This window comes from Corapipo altera, unplaced genomic scaffold (genome assembly GCF_003945725.1).
Source record: "Corapipo altera isolate COAL_440 unplaced genomic scaffold, ASM394572v1 0, whole genome shotgun sequence".
Lineage (NCBI taxonomy): Eukaryota > Metazoa > Chordata > Aves > Passeriformes > Pipridae > Corapipo > Corapipo altera.
In genome coordinates, this window is record NW_020884872.1 from 28119095 (window position 1) to 28141109 (window position 22015).

At 42.9% G+C, this 22015-nt stretch overlaps 1 protein-coding gene across 3 annotated transcripts in view; it reads left to right on the top strand.

Annotated features, from left to right (window-relative positions):
* Positions 1-2145: 2145 nt before the first annotated feature.
* Positions 2146-22015, top strand: part of FHL2 (four and a half LIM domains 2) — a 60241-nt gene continuing 40371 nt past the window's right edge. Inside the window, exons 1-2 of one of the 3 annotated variants that reach the window (XM_027647637.1) lie at positions 3279-3325; positions 4622-4682. The gene's annotated coding sequence lies outside the window, so the exon portion shown is untranslated. Of the gene's footprint in view, positions 2345-3278; positions 3326-4621; positions 4683-20006; positions 20042-22015 lie in introns of those variants that run through there. The other 2 variants (XM_027647652.1, XM_027647660.1) reach the window with 2 other exon arrangements.

Here is a 22015-nt window from a genome sequence, read left to right on the forward strand (position 1 = left end):
TTTTTCTTTATCTGATAGTTGAGGAAAGTGATTGATGCCTCATGCATGTTGTCACTGGCAATGCTCAAGGCTGTATTCCGGGTGCAAAAGACAGGGCAACTGACTCAGCTAGAGAGTATGACAGATTACTGTAGGTAGACTTGGTAAGTCTTATCTAAGTAAAGTAAGAGGCAGTATCTGTTGGCCCAAAACAAGACAGATGTAGCCTGACAGGTTAGACCAGGGGTGCAAGTAGCCTCCTGCATCCTCTTTCATTCGTCTGTGGGGGTAAAATTGCTCTATCATAAATTACAAAGGCTGTATTTGACCTGCTATATATCTCTGGTCTTCTCATACTCTTGTTCTCTATCATATGCCTGTAGCTATGACTTCAGTTTTAAAGTGCTGAAGAGCTGTAACGGGCACTTCTGTGACACGTGTCTGACAGCCTGGGCCCCAAAGTTGTTTATTTATGGGTTGCTAGACATGTTTCACTCCTATTTCTGAAATAGACACTTCCCCATCACGTTTGCGGCCATAGTAACTTGCTCTCAAATCACATAGATTAGGTTTTCTGCTTTCTTGTGCCACTCCTTAATAGAAAACCTAAGGTGGTAAAACAAAAATGAACTTCTCAAGGAGGGGAGAACTGCAGAGAGTTAGCTGTCGTAGAGGAGAGAGATTTGTGAGGACGAAGACTAGCAGACCCTAACAGCCCATCTGAAGCCTTGGGAAATGAGGGGCCTTTGCAGGCAGGAGCAGAGCTGTACAGTGCACCACAAATAAGCAGACCAAGAAGTGCAAGACAGACCCTGAGCAGTGGATTTGGAGGTTTTTTCAGATCACTGTTTTGGAGTGACAGACAAGACAACATGTCTCCAGATCAAAAGGATCTGAAACAATTTAAAACCAGATCCAATTCTCAATGACCTTCTGTGAAAGTAATTGAAAAGCAAAAATAAAATACAGAGAGCTGAAATAGAGAGGCTGCATAAATCTCCAAATGTGAGTTACCTCACAGTTGAAATCCCCCAAACCAACCTATGTTACCTGTGTTTCTCTAGCGAATTACCAAGTGGAGAACATCATCCTTTTTTTGTGTGGATGACAATCCTGCTTCTTCTTCTCTCTCCAGTTTCTAGCAGACTGGACAGTATGATCACTCATGTGAGCACTCGAGCCACTTCACCCAGACCTGGCAGGGATGACCCCAGCCATAACACTTGTTCCCTGCTGACATTCAGGGAACCCTTAATGGGGTTACAGAGGAGAGGGACACAGGTAGCTCCTGCTGTAAGAGCCAGACTTGTCACTTTTCTGTGTGCTTATAAAATGGTCTCACAGCTCTGGGGAGCCTAGTTGTTGCTGGGCTGATGGCTAGTGAAAAATGCAGACTTTTTTTCCCAGGTTGTGAAGTCTTGTACAGTATTAACTAACCATTCAGATAACCTAAAAACACATTTTAAAATCATTAAAGCATGTAGGTATAAGTGGTTTTATTTCTTTCAAAATACAACGTAGTGAAGGATGCCAAGATTCCCCAGTAAAAGGTTAAAACCCCCAGCAAGGTCTGAGGGTTGTTAAATCACCTTGAACCATAACGCATGCCCATGGGTGAGAGGGAGCTGGGCTGAAGAGCTCTTGCTGGGAGCATAACTTTGCTACAGAGAGCAACATCACTCTGCTCTGAAAGGAAAAGAGCTGTGGCCAAGCATGAACATCTTAGTGCTTCCCCCCAGTTGCATCTTTCATACTGCCCTGAACTTTTACCTCAGAGTCGTCAGGCTGTGTTGATAACTCAAGGACAGCAAATGTCTGAGTTGTGTTGGGAAACGGCTTCCAAATTATGAACCTCATTTCCCTGGAATCGATTCCTAAATTCTTAGCACATGTTTAAGACTCCTGGGTCAGGAAAAGATTTAAATGTGGGCAAATATCCATCCTGGCTGAAATGTGCCATGAGCATGTACAGTTCTCAGCTCTGAGCACAGGTTTAGGTCTCTTCCTGGGACTGGGGAGTCATGGGTTCAAAAACCAAAGCTGGGAGCTGATCCCAGAGGAGCAGTGGGATGGGCACAATCCATGCTAAGAAAACAGTGAGTCCCTTATCCTGCAAAGAGAAGACTTTTCCTCCCACCCGCTTGGCTGAGAGCGCTGGGTGAGCCTTATGCGGGGAAGGAGGCCACCACTGTCCTTAGGGACAGCAGTGATGAGGATGCAGAAGAAGGGCACCTTTGCAAAGAGCCGTGGCTGCCAGTCTGATAAGCTTCTGGCAGTGTTTTCCTGTTAAATCCCAATTAACTCAGTTTTAAAGGCTGAGTCCAGGCAAGTGTGTGATATAGAAGGACTCCTCAAGGCAACTCAGGTAAACTGTATGCTTTATAACGTCTGCTTTTAGTGTCTTATTTTAAGAATCTGTTAACTTAGCATATAAATCACATAGTTTAATATAAGTAACAGAGATAGGTTTAAATTCAAAAATACTTGGAAATTCAGGTTTTGATTACTATTTTTCTTCTGTACTTCAAATTAAGAGTGGGCTATTAATGGCAAGGCAAAAGTTCTAGTGTAATGCAGTTTAAGCTGGATGCTTTAAACCATTTAAACATAAAGGACTTAATTCTCCTTCATACAAAGGAACTAAAGTGATAGAAAATAATATTTAAATCCCCTCTCAGACTTAAATATTTTCATTAAGAGTAATTTTAATAGTATGTGTCTAATCCAAACTAATGTTGCAAAAGATGGTTTAGTGTATTTAGTACAAAATATTTACATGATAATAGATAAAGTGAATGCATCATTTTGCAAGCTATTAAAAAATACTTAATAATTCCAGTTGGAACACTCAGCTGTAAGAGCTGCTTTCCATTTCACTGAACTTTCTGCTATGGAGAGGAAAGAAATGATTTCTCCACATGGCTGAGCATCAGGTTTCTTTAAGTATGAAAGCAGGCTTGTAAAGGGTAGGTGTTTATGCTTGCTTGTTTCCATCAGGAGTGTTTTCTGACATGCAAATAACCTGCCATCCACTAGCAGATTTTAAGCAGCTCTGTTTTAAAGCCTTCTGCCACAAACCTGTGTCAGCTCAGCCCAGCATGTGCATTGATTAGTTTAATTTTAAGAGGCAGCGTCATAGTTTTTTTGGTGCTGTGCTGCTACAGCTGGGTGAAAAGCACTGAGTGGTGAAAGGGAAAAATGGTAAAAGGTATCTGTGGATAATAGGTGGGCTCTCTTGTCCTTTCCCTCTCTGAATCCATCTCTGAAGACAATCTCTGCTAACTCAGAACACCACCAGGGTTGATTTCCCACTGAAAGTTGACTTGGAGCAACTCTTTTTTCTGAGGTAGTGTTTATAGCTGATATCTGGAGGGTTTTGTCTTGTTTTGTTTGAGCAGTGCTCACTGTCTAAAATAGTGAGGGCGTTTAAAAAAGTGAGAATGTCCTCATACTTTCAGGTAAGTTGAATGGTATTAGGGCTCCATAGACTGCACATGGTGCCTGAGGAGACTCACTTCGACACAAATATTTAAGCTGTAACATCTGCATGTTACATGGTACCTTCCCTTTTGTATATATGTACATCTGACTTTACATCCCAGGGGAAAAAAAGGCTGCATTGCATAACCAAATTTGCTCTGAAAAATCCATTTGGGAGTCTGACACTTCAGGAATACCTTCAAGCTGAAACCAGAGGCTCCCTCTGTTTCACTTAGCAGAGAGGGGTGGGCAAAGAGCTCCTGTCACCCCATTGCTGACCAGTGCAATGCTTTCCACATGTGACAGCCCTGCAGCAGGACCCTTCTTAAGGTTGTAGAATCACAGAATGGTTTGGTTTGGAAAGGACCTTGAACATCATCTAGTTCCAGCTCCCCTACCACAGGCAGGGACACCTTCCAGTAGACCAGGTTGCTCAAAGCCCCATCCAACCTGGCCTTGAACAGTTCCAGGGATTTATTCCAGGGGTCCTCTCTTCCTGTTCCCATGTCTCTGCTGCTACTATCATGTCACATCTAGCAACCAATCTGGATGAAAGAAAAAACAAAACCAAAAACCAGACAATTTTTTTTAAAAACCACTTTATTTCAGCCTAGTGGTAAAGGTAGTTTGTGGGTAAGAATGAGCAGCCAAGACCAGGACAAGGAAATATTTGTCTAAGCCATCTGATAATAGTAAACTAAAAGATGCCTGGCAGGTGACATGTTAAGACTGACCAGACTGTAATCTGGAGTGAAGAGAGAGGGAGGGAAGAAAGGCCAAAAGGAAGGGCAGGAGAATGAGGCCTTGTACCCATCTGGATTTTTGCCCTGGATGAAGCAGGATGGCTGAGGCACTCTTTTTGGGCAGCTATACATGTCCCTGTTCCATGGAGGTTCTGAGGTATACCATGACTTACCTGGGGAGCACAGGGAGTCACTCCAAAGTGCCCTGCGCTCCACTCACATATGTACAACAAATAGTTCTTCTGTCATGTCGGCATTCATCTATGCAAAAATGATTGAGTGGATGTTTTGGGGGACAGCTAATGTTACAGTACTTTTCTGAAACATATTTTTCTACCCATGGCAGCATTGTACGGTTGAACACGAGGTTCCTGTAAATTATTAGTAAGACAAATGTTCGCCTTTTGTCTTTGTCACAGTGACTGGAATGAACGTTACTGCCTTCAGTGATTATAACTCATGCGTCACTAAAACCACAAGGTATGTTTTTTACACAACTGATATCCCCTCTTCCACCCACCAGCACTGCCCATAACTCTCCTTTTCTTCCAAAGATGCTAGGACCCACTGGCAAAACTTATTAAGTATTTGCTTGAAATACTATCATATTGTTAAAAACAGGAGCTCTTCACAAAACACGTCTAACATTTCCAAGGAGTGTCTAGTGAGCTAAAGTATCTGGAAAGTGTTTGTTGTGAGCATGATGGAAGAAGTGGTTCAGAATAATCATTTGCAGCAGGAAGCAGTTTCAGCAAAGACCTTGTTTCACTTAGAAGGGAGATGCTGATAGAAGCTAACCTAAATCAGTTGCTGTATTTATTAACATTGTTAGCAGTTTTGATAATAACAGCAATAACCATAGCAATAATAATAACAAAAATAATTAATAGAAGTGGGATGGGCTGCCTGCAGCAGGCTCACTGTCCCACAGCCTTACCTGCTTGTTTACTGTTCTGTACCTTGTGGGACCTCTGAAAATATCTGCATATTAAAGAAAATAGAAACATCTTTGCATATTTTTACAATCCACTTCAAAGCCTGTGTGGGCTATGAAAGCATGTACAGTTTAAATAATGAAATAATAATTGACAAAAATAAGCCCTCTCAGATAATCCTAACCAAGAACCTCTCTTTGAATTCATAGCAGTGATCCTAAACAAAGCCAAGGACACTGCTTGGAGTGGAGGCTCTTTGTGACATGGTACTATGGAGAAACAGACCATTTCCCAAAGTATCTGCACCAGTTCCAGAAAAATATTTCTTGTCTGTATACACCTACAGACTGACAAAATGTTTTCATTCGGAAGATTGTTTAGGCATCCCAAATTATTTGACATTGTTAAATGTTTAGCTTAGTGTGGTCCCACGCTATGCTGCCAGCTTGGTGGGAAATCGTAGAACCCCAGCTGAATCTTTGCTTAGGAAATTAAATATGTTTTTGCCTCTTCTGCAATGATGCAGATGTAGTTAACCTGTCCACAAAGAAATCATTATTACTTTGTCTGAAATGACCAGCATTAATAATGTAACAAGAAGTGACTATGATTCTTCTGCCATATGATCCAGAGATCACAACAGACTCTGATAGCAGGGAAGTGAAGATACAAGGTGACTGAAGATGAGCCCTAGATCACACTTTTATTGTCTTGTGGGTGCATGTTTGGGCAGCTTTCATAATAACTGGTACCAAGAAGAGGAATTTTGACAAACTGCTTTCATGGAAAAAAAAATCTCTTCTTGCTTATCTTTGCATGTCCCCACTATGGTACCACCACTGTTCAGTCTCTCTGAACACCTACAACACATCTGGCCAGATGTGCTTCACCCCTTTGATCTTTACCACACCGTGGTTTGAAAGTAGAACCTTAGAAGACTTTTATTCCAAATTAGGCTGGTACACTACAGAAATGCAGATAGCTGGGTGTTCATATTTTCTAACCTAACCTGCCCAGGACACGTGTGCCCCTTCCTGAGCCACTTCTGACCTGCCTTCCAGGGCCTCCACTGACCACAGCAGGACTCATAAGCTTTTATTAAAGGATTGAGTTAAAGGCTTAAGTCAGGCATGAACAAAACAGGCTGATATACTTCAGGAAGACTGTTGAATAAGAACAAGATAACATTTTATCTGTCAGAAATTGTATGCCTGTAGCTGATCTTGGCCAGGGGCGAAGGTTTCTGCTTTTCTGTGACTCTGTGGTGTTCAGTGAGCCCCATGGTCAGGAGGAGGAAAGCTAGAGGAAGCCAGGCAGAACCTGAATTTCTCAGGACATTATAACAGATTATTAAAAATACATAATGAAAAAACAGCTTTGGGAAAATATGAAGAATATCAGAAATTTAAATTTTGAAACTCACCTGAGGCATCACTTCTGGAATAATCAAGCTGCTATAAAAAGTGGTGACTTGATGTGGGGTTATTCTTGCATCTATAGGATGTTCGTTTTCACTAGAAGATGGTATAAGTGAGGAGAGGAGTGTGTGCTTCTTGCTACAAGATTCAATGTCCTTGTGACAGAGCCTCGTGAGAGGCTTTGGCAAACCTCGTCCTGAGCTGGGCCTGGCACAAACTGTACCAGAGCTTATAAAGTCACTGGTTAGTCTTTAGCCTTCACCTCAGGTATTTGCAAAGTAGGGTCTGGGAAATTATGCAGTCAAGGACCAGGAGAAGGACCACTCCTGTGATCTGCAACTCCATCACTAACGGCGACTTCACTGCTAGAAAGGAACCAGGCCTGTCCTCATTTCTGAGAAGGTGTTTGTCTGCTGTATCATCAGAGAGACCTTTTCACACTCTGGAGAAACAGAGAAAAGGAAAGGACTACTTACTGAGCACTAATGTGTGGCACTTGCAGGATGTGCGTGTTTTCACCTAGAATGCAAGGTAGGATGTTCACACTTTTTACCCTCCTGCATTCAGGGCTTGATTCAGAGACCTTGGAAACTTTTCACTGACTTCAGGGGAGTTTGGAACATGTCCAAAAGTTACCCAACATCCTGGAAGAGGAAAAAGACAAACTGGCTGTTTCACCTGGAAAGATCCAGGAAAAGAGCTCAGGAAGAGATAATTAGGATATTGTGGCATCTGGGGGGTTTTAAGGGGTTTTTGTTGTTGTTGTTGTTTGGTTGGGTTTTACTTCCACATAGCAGCTCATAATCTAATGCCTAGATTGTTTTTAATGTGACATTTTTCTTCTTGTTTTGATTTCTAAGGAGGAGGCTGCCTGGCTGGCAGCCAGGGTTCCTGAAGGGCCAGGGAAAGCAGGGGCACTGGGGCAGGATGATGCTCAGATGTCCCCTCCCCAGAGCCAGGCTGGGTAGACGCTGCTATGAGGGGCAGAAGGTGACTGGCAGCTGATGCAGCAGCACGAGGTAACAGGCTGACTCCTGAGCCCCTAAACTCAACAGGAGAGTTTATAAACCCATGGTAGTCCTTGTGACTGTCCCAGGGGATGGTGAGCAAGTTGGAGGAAAGGCAGAGGTTTTATTTGGGATAATGAGAGCCATGGTCTGTTTTAGTCTGGACCAGGTCCAAAGTCAGTCTTAATAATCTTGGTTGTATTTCGGCTGAACTGACTTTAGCTTTCCATTTTTGAGAAAGCCCAGAGAGCAGGCTCCCACTGTGAAAGCCCTATCAGCCAAGCTGCTGATGTGAAACAAGTCTCACATTTGTTTCCTTTTGTATCCTTTTGGTTTAGAAGCAACACAGATGCATTTAAGAGGAACACACACCCTAAAAACAACATCTTTAGAATAGCTGGAAAATCAAGATTTTTACTTCCTGATGATTGCATTAAGCAACCCTGCTTTATGATCTTGCCTTAGAATGGACATCACACAACTAATCAGCCTTAAAAACAAAAAGAGTTTTCACACTTTGCTACCTTTAAGAAAACATGCCTTTTAATGGTTTTCTGCTAATTAGCTGCCATGACTTTCTAATCTCTTGTCAGAGGCTCTTTTTAGTTCATGTCAAAAAAATCAACAAGCATTATGGTCTTTTATTCGAAGTATGCTGTATGCTGATAAAGAATAAGCAAACACAGTGGTGCTGCTTTCTCCCCACCACCACCTGTGCCCCTCCAAATATCAGATCTGATGTGTCACCCACCTTCCTGGGCAGGAGTTGCCAGGAGGGGCTGAGGATGGGAAAACCACTCGGTAGGGATGAAGTGGCTAGGAGGATGGAGCAGAAAGCTATCACTACACCCCTGTCACAGATTTCTCTGCTGCTAAAGCACAGCAGAAAGCTCAGAGAAAACCACAAAGCATAGCCCTCCACACAGGATGCAGTGGATTGATAAACATGGTAGCTTTTCCAGAAATGGAGAGTGTTGTGTAACTGCTACGATACTCTATTACAACTCTCCTCTTTCTCACAGGATAGAGCTTCAGTTTGAGTGAAATGAACATAATGCCAGCTAAAAAAAAAGCCATCTGAGTATAAAGAAAAGGGGACAAAGCCTTCTTAACTGTGGTTAGTTTCTGAGTATCTCCATGGTGTAGATATTGCCAACAGTAAGTCCAGCTCTTGCACTCTTCCTCTTACAAATAGCTTTGTTCAAGCAGTGTCAAGCACTGGCTGGGCTAAAAACAATAGTGCATATTAAGGAAATACACACAGCTGCAGTAAGGAGTAACAAATGATCTGAAACACATCCTTGGATGCCTGTTTTAAAATAAACATTTACAGTCTCAGTTCTTCAGCAGTCCTCAACAGGACCAGCCTAATCCCATAGCCTCAGGATTTGTCAGCTTGGATTGCACTTAACATCAGCCTTTCTTGTCTTACACTGCAAGCTGTCTAGCTATTCCTAGCTAACACAATTGTTTGTGCTCATATTTTCCACCCAGTCTCAATGCAACACTCAGACATTTCAAACTGATAGTTTAATTAAATTGTGGCAACTAGGATTATTGCAGGTCCAGAAGTATGTGAGGCAGAGATGCTGAGGATAAACTTGAGCTTTCAGGGAAGGGGATAAACTCTGTTTTGTAGGAAAATGTAGCTTTCTAAGGACTGAATTTGAAACTGCATTTGAAACCTCTAGAAGTCATGCTTCTTTCATGCATTTCAAGTTAGACACTCCAAGATGGAAGCCATCAAGATTGCATGGAAACTCAGTCTTACATATGCATGGAGAACCGGAGATCCACCTATTCCTCTGTGCTAAAGAAGTATTTTTACATTGTTTAGACATCTTCTGTGCAGAAAGGAGAGCCAGGACAGCATGGCTCCCTATGTAAAGTTCTGCTTGGCTTTTACTAGCCATCCAAAGAGTAATGTTGGGTTCCATGTGTTAAACTGTGTGTCCAAAGGGTAAGTTAGCAAGTAGTAAGCAGTAAACCCAGACAGGATCAGTGACGGATGGAGGTAGCCTAGTGACTTGAGCAGTGAAAATAGGGCCCACTGAATCAGCAACTCCCTACAACCATAAAGAGAAAAAATTACACCCAGTGAGGGGGCAGTCCAATGGGTCAGAGAGCTATGTAGAGGAAAGGGAGATAATACATAACAGAATGCAGAACTTAGCATAGTATGCACAGGAAGGAGAATATGAGTCTTGTATAAAATGTCTTACAGAAGGTTTTCAGGGGAACTTGGGAATGTGTGGGTCTCCCCAATGGATATTGATTGGGAAGACTGGAGGTGGAAAAATGAAAGCATCAAGATAAACTGGGGTGATAATAAACATGAGGAAATAGAGGGAGAAAGAAGATAAAAGGGCCTAATTGAGTGTACACTTGCTTGATGGAGTCCTATGCTTCTACATCACCATCTATCCTGTATTTTCACTAAATCCTATTTCTACCTATCTTCTCTGAGCATGTCATTCTCTGTCCTGAGTCGTTTAATGTGATTGCTACCAAGCTTCAAACAAGACTAGTAGGATTAGGGAGTACCAGCGCCCAGAGTGGGACCAGACCTCTGAGGTTTGTAGGTCCTAGTGCCAGCAGCTGGAGGAGACTGGGAGCTAGGTGCCAACTAGAGGACGGAGTGCCTATGACCAGCTCCTGAACTACGTATTAAGTACGTCCTGAAATGACACACATTGTGTGTATATCCCAGTAGCAGGCTTCAATCCTCATTCCCCAGAGAGGGGCAACAAGATGGGGCTGTCTGTGCTGTTCATGTTTGTGTGAGTGCTGGTGGTGCTGGTGGCACTGATTCCTCTTTGTGCTATTCCATGTAACCAGAAATGCATATTGTATGCATGTGTGTGTTTGCCAATTGGGAATGTATGTTCAGCCTCGCTACAGGCTGTACCCACAAACATGGACCTGCAGCAGCCCCACCTACATCACAAAGTTCATGAGATTCAGCCAACCCTAGCACCCTGAACTTGCTGGAGACTCCTTGCTGAGGTGCTTTTCCATCTTTCCAGAGATAAATAGTGTGTCCCAAGAAGACTTCATTATAAACTTCCAAATGTCCCACACAGCTCACAGAGAAATATCTGGTTACCTCTGGCTTTGTATTTTTTCTAGGAGAACAGTCCAACACCCCCTCCCCCCCTTACTGAATTGTGGCTTATTTGAGAATGGAATGATAGTGGTTTGCCAGTTATCCTTAAATCACTCCTACCACCAGACAGACTTGAAGATAAAATAAGGAATGAAATATTCAGGAACCCAAAGATCAGCATTACAATCTCCTTATTTAGAGGCAGCTGTGCATAAAAAAAAGAAAACTTACAGCTGCAGACAGATTATTCTGTTATCTGGTTTTTTTCCAGTTAAAATGCTCTCATCATGCTTACATGCCTTTCAGCTGGAAACTTGCCTTTGAGCAAGACCTGGTCCAAAGCATGTATTTCATTGAGTGAATGCTTATTCAGTGATATGTATGTCCTTGCACACCTCTTTTCTTCCCTGAGGTATTTCAAGTCCTCATCACATGTCTCCCATTCCTGCCATCACATGAGCTGGGACGTATGGGTGCCTGCTGGATAGGTGGGTTCTTTTGCCCAGACAGGGAAAAAATATCTTGATGCTTACCTTAATGAATGCTGTCTGTGAAGGAAAGCTTCTCCTCAAAGACATATCAAGATTCAGGCCTCCTTGCACTAATTCTTTATACACTGAAAACACCAGCTCCTATATGTGTATAAACCAACAATCACAGTAGATATAAACATATAAACAGTGATAATGAATGCAGTTAATTAGATCTTGACTGCATTGAGATGAGAATTAATGGTAATCAAATTATTTCAGGCTGAAAATGATGTGAACATGCTTGGCAAGAGCTATGCCCCTGCAATACCCCATGATGGGATTCTCTTTCTTTGAAGGTATGGAGGTACTGGAGGAGACAGTTTCAGAAAACATTAAAACCAAAAGTCATTTATCATATTTATCATATTCTATATTCTGTTAACACTGCTTTATTTTTCATCTGTTCTCCCAAATCCAGGACTCCCATTAGCCAACGCTCTACATCAGGCAGTCCCTGTGTTTAGTTCTCATATGTGACACTGGTGACAATCCTCAATTGCAAAGTTTCAAAAGTGGTCTCTCATGGCAAAAATTTTTACTTCTTTTCTAAGGACTGTAGATATACCTGACACTGTCAAACGAACAGGAGGATGGTCTTGTATTGTTTGACATTACCCTGATCTTATCTCTGGGAAAAATGATTTTGACCTAAAAAAATAACTTTTGCTTTTGCATGAGCACTGCTGCCTGGACAGTTTTATACAGAAGGGCTATCCTTGATAAGATTCTGTCATTCAAATCTACAGAGCTACCACAAGAAAGCTGAGCAATTTGACCTGCTAGCATGTTTGAAAAGGAGCAGAACTTCTCTGTTATTTGTAGTCACATTGAGACATGACACAAGTCGTTTTCCATCATAGCAGCACTAGGTCCCACATTTGAAAGGCTTTTCAATTCAGTCCTTTAACAAAACTGTGACAGAAAGAGTACTTTGGGAGCTGTGTTTCTGAGATCCCCCAGTCTTCCCCTACCACACTTTCTCCTCCTCCTGTTCCTCTTCTTCATCACCATCATCAATATTTTTCAATACTCAATATCTATTTTTCTAAAAATTTGATCTCCAGAAGGTGAAGTTGTCTCCAGAGCCCTTCCTGACACAACAAAAGATCAGGACCAAAGTAGGATAAGAGCCAGAGTCCACAGGTCTGGGATCCAGTGTTGTTTTAGGATTTGTTGTGACAATCCACAGAACTGAATGCCCTAAAAGCACTTCAGCATGCAAGGCAGAGACAACAACTTCTCTTTCTTTCTATTTGTTCATCTCCCTTAGTTCTAGACTCTTCAATGCCAGAAAGCCTTTCTTTTTATAGTTCTTTAGGTCTGGCAACTGTCGAACCAGTGCAGGCCAAAGATCAGTTTCAAACCGTGGGTGATGCCCACGGCTCATGTAGTGACTCAGAAAAACCTTCTTGATACACTCTTGCAAAGAAGCACATTGTTCCTAAAGGACAGAAAGAAGCATTGCTATCTTCTGAGCAGGAGCCAAGTTTAGCATGATCATATATCAAAGAGACCTGTGAACCTCTTGCCTCCATCTTGGCAGGGTGTTCTCCAGAATGTTTGATATTTGTGCCCAAAAATTAAATGGCAGATTTGTTTACAGAAGTGTTTTCCAAGAAATGCTAGGAATACACTCGGCAGCTGCCCTGATCGCCGGTGCTGGGCATATCTTGCATGTCTGGGTGATTTATGGATTTGAACTGCTTTCTGCACCCCTCCTATTTGAGAGGCAAGGCTAAGCTCCAGTACAACAGAGGAACCATAAAACCACAGCTGCAAAAGATAGCCAGAGCTCCTGCCTTGGTTTGGCACACTTTGCCAAAACTGTGCCAAGTGTACATGCTTGTGTGGGGCTGGATAGGGGAGGAACACCACAAGAATGTTTGTCAACTGCAAGAGAAGAGGAATAACGTGTTCTGGGGAGATAAAGTTAAATGAGGAGGTGTGGGGAATGAGGTAAAGGTGCAAAACTGCAGATTTTTTGAGAAAATGTCCATTAATCCTTGAGAAGAAAGAAATGGTGGCAGGGATGCTAAGGAGGCAGTGATTAAAAGGATTATCTTGCAGGTTTCATAGCTTGAGTAGAGAGGGGAGGTTGGCAGACCCCACTGCTGACACTGCAGGTGTCTGGTGCAGAAAGGAAGCAGGGGAGAGATGCGATGTGCCAGACATAACAGCCAAGAGAAGAGATGGTGGAGCACAGAAAGAAATGCAAAGAGAATTATAGTGATGCTAAGGTGGTCTAGTATCACCTTGGATAATGGTTTTATGAGGTATGCATGCAGGCGGCAATTAGGAAAAGGCCAGCAAATTCATAGTCAGGATATGTGCAGAAACAGAATGTAGAAGAAAAAGGTCATCAAATTCAGAGTCAGAATATGTGCAAAAGCAGCATGCGGATTTTGCGTGATAAAGACTCTAATTTCACTGTCCTTCAGTCATATTGAATGTAAGTGCATCTTTTCAAAGCATGAAAAAGACACTTGTGGGTTTTTTTTTCCCAACAATTTGAAAATCAGCGAGATCTTCATGCATTTTGATCAGTGGGTAAGAATTGTACTAGTCTCAGCTGACGAGACACATATAATGACACATGTCACTTCCTTGCTCAGCATGTTTTGGTTTTGTTTTCTTCACTCCAGCAACTTAATGGCTAAACATGTCTGTCAAGTCTTTCAAAATAATACTTGGCCATAGAGCTGATAATTTGTCCTTGAATTGTTTTTGAAAAATCTGACCAGGTTGGTAGCCCCGATGATGTCAGAATTAGTTGTTATTTAACTGAGGGATCATAAGAAGCTGTTCTCCTGGTAAACATCACGTTGTCTGTTGAACTTGACCATAAAATTAGGGTGACAGTTTTAATATGTATAACTTTTTTAATCCACCAGCAAAATCATTGTGACGTTTCACAAAAGGCATCAGTGAAACAGATAAAATAAATATAATCATCTGAAGACTTTTTATGTTATGGATGAGAAAATCAGTGACCAATGAAAAGAGAAAACAAGCATCTGAGGCTTATCACAGTCATGTGCAGGATCTGAGTAAGGGGCAGTGGCAGGTGGCAGGTTTGACATTAATTTTGTCACTTGTATCCAGACTAATCTAGGCTCTACAGTGAAATGTTTCTCATTGTGCTAAATGGCCTAAGAGGTACACGGTAGCCCTAGGCTGCACTTCTATCATCAACATAACAAACTTCTAGCAAAGATTAAATTACCAGTTGATAGTGTCTCCAGGGGAAGGATATACACTGTCATGCCAACAGCTACTCTTTATAAACATAACTTTTTAATATTGCTGGGCTTGTTTCAAATTGCACATGGTGGTCTTCAGCAAGCTAACCTGAGCCACCAGACTTGTATCAAGTCAACACCAAGAAGGCTGACCATGCTCCTACTCCATAGTGTGCAGAGACGATACAAGGTTTAAATATTTTTGTGCAAGATTCTACGTTTATCACCACTCCAGCTGCATTATCCTAGTTTCTATTTCTCCACTGTTTTGGGAAGTGCCTTTGGAGGTAGTATAATGTCAAACTAATTTTAGAGCCCAAGTCCTACTTTATATGTTCTAAGAACAGCCTATTGATTGAAATACAGTAATGAGTGCAGCCAGGGTGATTTTGAGGTGCTGAAGCACCTCAAAATGAGATCATGTGCCCTCCGCCCAGTGTGAAATCTGAGTCAGAAGATGTGGGGAAAGAGCAATCAGAGCCAGTCTTGGAACATTCTGCTCCTACCAGAAGGATCCTTCTATTGGCTGTGGAGGTCTGGGAAACTCTTAGTCCAGTAAGGGTTGGGGGGTTTTATCATTTCAGTATTTTTGGTTTTATTTTATCCTTTTTGTATTTTCCAAATCTTATTCTTGAGCAATGATCTCTCTCATATTTTCCCCTACAAGTGGGAAACTTGAGCCCCAGAGAGCTTAATTTGTTGTGGTTTTTTTTCAAAGTGCTTGGCACTTCCAGCTCCTCTGTCCTTCACTGGGACTTCCATGCACTTGCCAGATAACAGTTATCTCATGAGCAAATACCTCTCTTCAAAAGGTTTTTTTGTACACATACTCATACATACTGGTGGAGTTAGGTACAGTGGGGTAAAGACATTAATTCAGACAGGCAGGTAAATGTGCAAACAGGGCACCAAAATTCAGTGTTACTAGGACTGCTTCTCTCAGCTGCTTTGAACTCAGGTAATCACTTGGATCCCTTTGTCACTACAACTCACAAAATTTATATCTTAGTTTGTTGTTAGGTGAAGCCTCCTTAGCTTTGTCAGGACTTATTTTAGTGGATTCTGAGGGTGGATTTAGCTTTGGACCGAAGAAGTTTCGGCATGATCCAAAAACAGCAGCTAAAGCATAGTGAATAAGTATTTCAGCCAAAATGGGAAAGGGCAGAGATGGGGCCATGAAACAGTTGCTAAGAGCAGTGGCCTTTTATGAGCTGTAACATTTGCTGGGCAGATAAACAGAGAAGTGAAGAAGAAATTATTTCTGCTTTTCCAACTCTGTTTGCACTCTGAAAACATATCCAGAGCTCCCTCTGGCTTGACAGTCACCAGCCAGTCCTCTCTTTACTCGGGGCATGTGTCAGTGCTGTGTCACCAGGTCTGCAAAGTGAGCCCTGAGATATGGGGCCATTAAGTAGGGGCAGAAAGCAGCCCGGGGACTGGATTCATCTCCCTCAGTGTGAGTGGGACAGGAGATGGAGAGGGGGAGAAGGTGGAAATCTCCCTAGGTTTTTAACGCAAACTTTGGGTTTAGAGATTTTGGAGAGTTCAGTGTCTGAATTTTCAAATTAAGGCTCATCTGCATCATTTATTTGAATGTGGCATTGTTTGTGCTGGGGGAAGAGCTCATACCTGTGCTCTGAGCTCTGACAGCCATCAGGCATGAGGGGAGTAAGCTGCAGAGACTGGCCATGGGATGGACCAAACATCCCAAGCATTTGAGTTCAGAAACAGCTGGAGAAACTCACTGAAAGAAAAGAAAAATAGTTGCATTGAGGTCATTAAATATGGTTTGCTTCTACCTCAGAGAGTTCTCAACCCAAAACATGTGGGAATTCAAGAAACTGTTCAAGGATATACCTACATCTGGCCCAACAGATATTTTTGAGGCACATTACACAAAGCAAGGGCATCTCATGCTAAGTGAGGCACATTTCACATAAATTCAGTCACCAGAAGTTATCCAGTGATTGAATTTATGTGCAAGTAAGTCTGGTGTGAGCCATTTCCTCTCAGCTTGTAGTCAGCAGGAGACAGGCACCTCCAGCCCTCACAGAAAAGCACACAGATAACAGGCTTACACTGGATGCCAGCTTTTGATGTCAAAAATTGGGTGAGGTGAACTGCTGATGACAATGCCCATGGAAAACATGCAGGTCACAGGGCTCCGGGTGTTTCAGCCTGCTCTCCAGCCTGAGCGTATCTTTGCAGCAATGATGTCTTCTTGGAGGTTCAGCTCAGAACACAGCACGTAAGGGGAAACCAGGCAGAGATTAGGCCCTTGGAAATCACACATGCTTTGCTGCTTCATACAAAAGCACCTCCATCTCACCTGTGCTCCAGGGTCTGAACGTGGTGGTGGCAATGAGGACAGCTGCCCACCAGGAGGAAGCTAGGGTTGAGTTCCTCCAGGTACTTCTCCATCCCCAGATATCTAGAGGTCACTGGCACCCCTAAGGCTGCTGCTGCTAGAGCCCAAATGCTGCCTACCACAAGCATTTTCACAGGTCTGGGGAGGCCTGAAGATGTCTGATGCTCCTGGCACCCTATGTGCCTCCTGGCAAAAGGCTGTGTGGCCAGAGGTTTCCATGGAGGTTGGCATTTGTGAGTGCTCTTCCCTCAAGTATGAGGGGGCTGGGTGTGGATTTTTATGTGCAGAAGCCTAATTTGGAAGGCACTGATGTGACCTGTGTCTGTGAAGGGCTAGAGGAAGCAGACAGACCAATGGCGTGCTAACACAGCCAAATCCCAAGTTCATAGTGGCAAATGCTAATCCCATCTTCCTCACTGCTAGAGCCTGAGTGTAAAGAGTTTGCAAAATATTGACTACCAGCAAAATCTCCACAGACTTCCTCCTCCCCTCTGGCCCTGCTGCTAAGTCCCTGGCAGTCAGTATCATATGTACAGAACCTACCTCTAAATCTTCCAAATTAGATTAAAGGCTCAACAATATCATAACACAGTTTTAATTGCTGTGCTACCTGCCATGAACCAGGACAACAAGGTCAGATTTCCATGAATATCTGTCAGTACAGCTCTTCCTTTATTAAAGACTGTACTAGTGCAAGATGGTTAGATTTTTTCTTGTTAAAGCTATCCTGAACACTTACATCCTTCTTGGATGCCCATACTCTGGCATCTTCTGTGGCTTGCAGAGAATGGCAGGGCCAATCCCAATTGCAAGGGATCAGTGGTAAAACTTCTAACCTCACTGCAATGAATGAGTAACAGCACCTTAGTATGGTTTTCGTGGGGGCTTTGCCTTACAGCTTGCAACATTTACTTTATATTTCTAAAGCACAGTTAGACTCGATGATCTTAAAGGTCTTTCCAACCTAAATGATTCCATGATTGTAAAGAAGTTCTTCTAGTACACATACCTCCCATCACCTTGGAGTAGAGAACTGGCTGAAATTTTTGCTTTCTTTCCTGCTGGTGCCTTAGTCATGGAAGAAACAGGGGCTGCAGACCCATGGAGATGGCGAAAGGGCCTGCTGTGTCATCACTGCTATGGGTCAGAGACCTTCAGGTCTCATTCCTCTTCTTACAGGGCTAAATTCCAATACCACGGTATAGCTGAGACACCTGGAGAGGTCTCTACTTCTGACAATACCCACTCCTCTCTTGTTAGCCTGCCACCCTTCTGTATCTCAGAACTGCTGGTGCCCTGAGTGTGGGGGCATTTCCCTGCCTCTCTCAAGGAAGTGGCTCAGCTATTACCTGTTGCCAGGAGCCCATGATCAGGGCTAGCAGCCTGACAGATTGCTGATGCTTTAGCTTTCTGGTAGCATCCTTTTTCAAGTAGTCCTCCTTTCCCTGAGGAGGCTCATCAAACAGTAAAGCAATACCCAAAATAAAACTGGGATAGTCTAAGTAGAGGGACAATGGGAACCAACCAGCTTCAGAGGATGTTTGCTCTTTTCAGAGAGAAAATCTGAACTGTAATCCATCTTCTCAAGTCTTCAAATGAAGTGTGCTGGGAGGCCACATTTACACCAAGCTGGTCCCCAGTTGCTGGATGTGGACACCAGATCCAAATATGCTCTGCAACTGGGTTGACACCTGGGAATTAAACATGTCATTACTACCCAGAACATCCTGGACTGGGGCAGGGACAGCCGTCGTTTATCCAGGTGGTTCCTACAACATCACCCAGATCCTTGAATTGTGCAAACAAAAATATTGGTTAACGTGAAAAGGTTGAGGCTTTCCAGAGCTGTCCAAACATATGTCTTAACTACCACATTTTTGCTGCTTCAACAGCTTTTCATAACTGTTTATTGTTCTGGGAAATGTGAAAGGGCTGTTTACATGGTAGCTAAAGGAACATGTGGCAAAAGGCCACTAGATCTAGGATGAACAATATTTTTCTGAGGAATCTGTGGGATATTTCTCTTATCTCCCTAACCAAAGTCTCTGGGCCATGCTCCTCATCCATGGTTCTTTGAAGCCAGGCATTTCTGCATGGACAAAAGGAGATGTGTGAAAGTCGTTTGTTCCCAGAGGCTTGACTCAGGCTGTCAAACCATGCCGCTTGGCAGAGGCTGAGGACATGATGTTATAGGCTTTTTAATGTTAGGATGAATGCTTCAGATACCAACTTCTCATTGGTTTGGAGTTATAACCATAAAACCTGACTGGGCTCCATGTCAAACCATAAATCAGTTTGTCATGTCAGAAAGCCTGGCACACAGTTTGTGTTAGTATCCATTCTCTGAAGCTTGACCCGCACTTGCTGTCCAAATGAACTGCTCAGAGACAAGCTGGGAGGTCATGCTATCTCGTAAGGACTATGGCTTGACCAGACCTCTGAAGAGAAGAGAGAGAAGAGGAAGATGAAGGGAATGAGGAGCTCTTCAGGACCAAGGAAGTAAAAAATAAATCTGGTAAAGAAATTGAATCCCTCAGCAAGTACTGCTGCTTCAGCCAGGAGGAGGAACAACCAACAACCTCAATTCAACAGCACAGTACTTTTCCAGATAACTATGCTGCTGTGTAAAGGAAAGACATTTACCTAAAACAAGGCAGGCTCTGAGGCACAAAGTACCTTGCAAAAGGCTGCACACCTGGGGTGGACAGACAGACAAAAAAAAGAGAGTTGGAGTTTGTTACATTCACAGAGCAGTCGAAATTTCTGAGGGCATTTCTGTGAATCCCAGAGCCTTGACAAATAATCTGATTGAGAAATTAGAGTTGCTCATATCTTAGCCAAAGTATTGAGCCCTGAAACATCGCCATCTCCTTAGAGGTCCCTCACAGGACCTTCTTATAGCAGGTGACTGTATTTTAAGGTCAGGCAGTCCCCAATACAGCAAAGTGACGGGCTGGAACTGCTTGGGAGCACAACAGCCCTTTCCTTTGGGGGCCTCATGCTGCCCTAGCTGTGATACCTTAAAAGGCTGGCAACACAGAGATGCTGCAGTCCTTATCTCCTGCCAATGGCTGGTATTTTGGAGATATTATATTTATAGCTCACCCGAAGCACGAATGCCCAACTGTCTCATTATGAAATGTAGTTTGGGCAATCCAATAAAGCATCGAGTCTGTCCCTGTCCTCTCTTGTTTGCAGACTCATGACCAGAGGCAGCACTGAGCTGCAGCAAGGTAAGACAGCGCCTTATTTTTGTTTTCATTGTTTTTTGAGCCCTTTTCTCCTTTTCGCCTGCCATTTGCAATTTCTCAGAACTTTTTATAGACATCTTGAGGGGAGTGCTGCTTTTTCAGGGGAAGAGTGGATTTTAAGATGTTTATTCCAGGGCACACACAGAGCATCCCTCTTTGTATTTCTAGTCAGCTTTTGGAAACCAGGTGCTAACTAATAGCTGCTCTTCAGTTTCTTCACTAATAATACATTGTCATGTTTTCATGCTCTCAAGGAACACAACCATGTCTACCTAGAGACACTTCCCTGGTTTGAATAGCAAACTGAATGACTTCAGGTAGAAAGCTTTTCATTAGTTTTTTGGGTGTTTTCCCCTCTATCAGCATTTTCTGCTTTATGTTGAATTTTTGGAAAATGAATAGGTAGTGGGGAAAAAAAAAGAGGACAGAAGGAATATTTTACTTTTTCACCTCTTTCACATGATTTCCTAATGGTCATTAAAGAAAGAAAGGAAAATTATAAGCGATGCTTGCTGATTTCATGTTTTAAACAAATACTGGGTATTGATTACAGCAGCTGTGTGAAAAGGGAAAAGAAAGCAAAGCACTGAATCATAACTGGATGTTACAAATCCTGTAAAGCAGGAATTCATCAAAACTAGCCTGTAAAATAGCATTACTAATAACTGCCAAACACCAATTATCAGGCTATTGTTATCTTAAATTACTTTTAATCTCATGTGAGCATTAATTTTCAAATGAAGCCAGTAGAAGAAGAGCTCTTAGGGAAAATAAGATTGTGTATGTGTGTACACTTCTTTAGATGCATTTACACATTTTTATTATAAACATTCTTATAACCAAAAGTTTTCCAATCCAAGGATCACTAAGTGTGACACAAAGGTAAGGAGTACCAATTAACTTTTAGTCCCAAAACTAAAGCTATCACACTTTACACCAGAGTTTGTTTACTATTCCATTATTTAGGAAATTAAATGAAAGACAGCTTTTTTCAAAATGCTGAGCCCTAAACAGGCTTGGACAGGATCTTTTGTCCCTGGTACCCAAGTACCTGGGGAGCACGACTCCCTAGACCTGACACAAAGCCCACAGGACAGCCCAAATTCAGTTTGAGACTGAGCTCAGACCCTAAGTAAGGATTTCAAAGGCAGAAGGGTAGATCATTAGTTGGTCTAAAGCTGCTGGAGATCCACTGACTTTAGATGAGTTGTGAGTGTTTACATCAGGTGCTATTGGGCCAGTGGACGTGGAGAAGTTGGGTCTGGTCCCAGGGCTGCCTCCTGGTCTCTGCCATGGCAATACGTGCAATACACCTGATAGTGCTCCTGCAGGAGAGGCAACCCTGAGCTGTGCCCAGGCCATTACGCACTCATAGCCTCTGAAACTGAGTGCCCACATCCAAAACATATCCTAGGGATAGGATTTGCTTTTAAGCCGTGCCCAGGTGGGAGAGCTCCATACAGTGTCTGGGCAACTGACCAGCATGGCTGACTGAGTCTCAGTGCCTGGCAGCATCCTGGTGTCCTATTTGATTTATGATTGCAGATATGCCTCTGGGGGTGCTCCCATGTATCCAACCTTACCTACGATGGGAACCCACTGCCATGGTGGATGTCCTCAATTAACGTGTCTGTCTGAGCTCTCCACGCTTATGCTGGTGGGGGCTGTAACAGTCCGTGCAGATAAAGCTAAAGCAACATATTTAGGAACAAGTTTGTTCCACCTTTCATGTCAAGAACAGCATGTAAGTGGAAAAAAAAAAAGAATGTAAAATACCAAATTGTCTGCACATCTGCCTATCTTATGTTGAGGCTTACTGTCCCCGCATCGATGCCTCGGTAGGCTTAATGTCTTCAGACACTGCAGCCAGCATCTCCACGTCTCCCTGTTCTTCAGCAGTAACAGTCTTGCAGCTAGACCACGGTCTGCTCAGATTTGCACAGAGCTCCAGCCTTC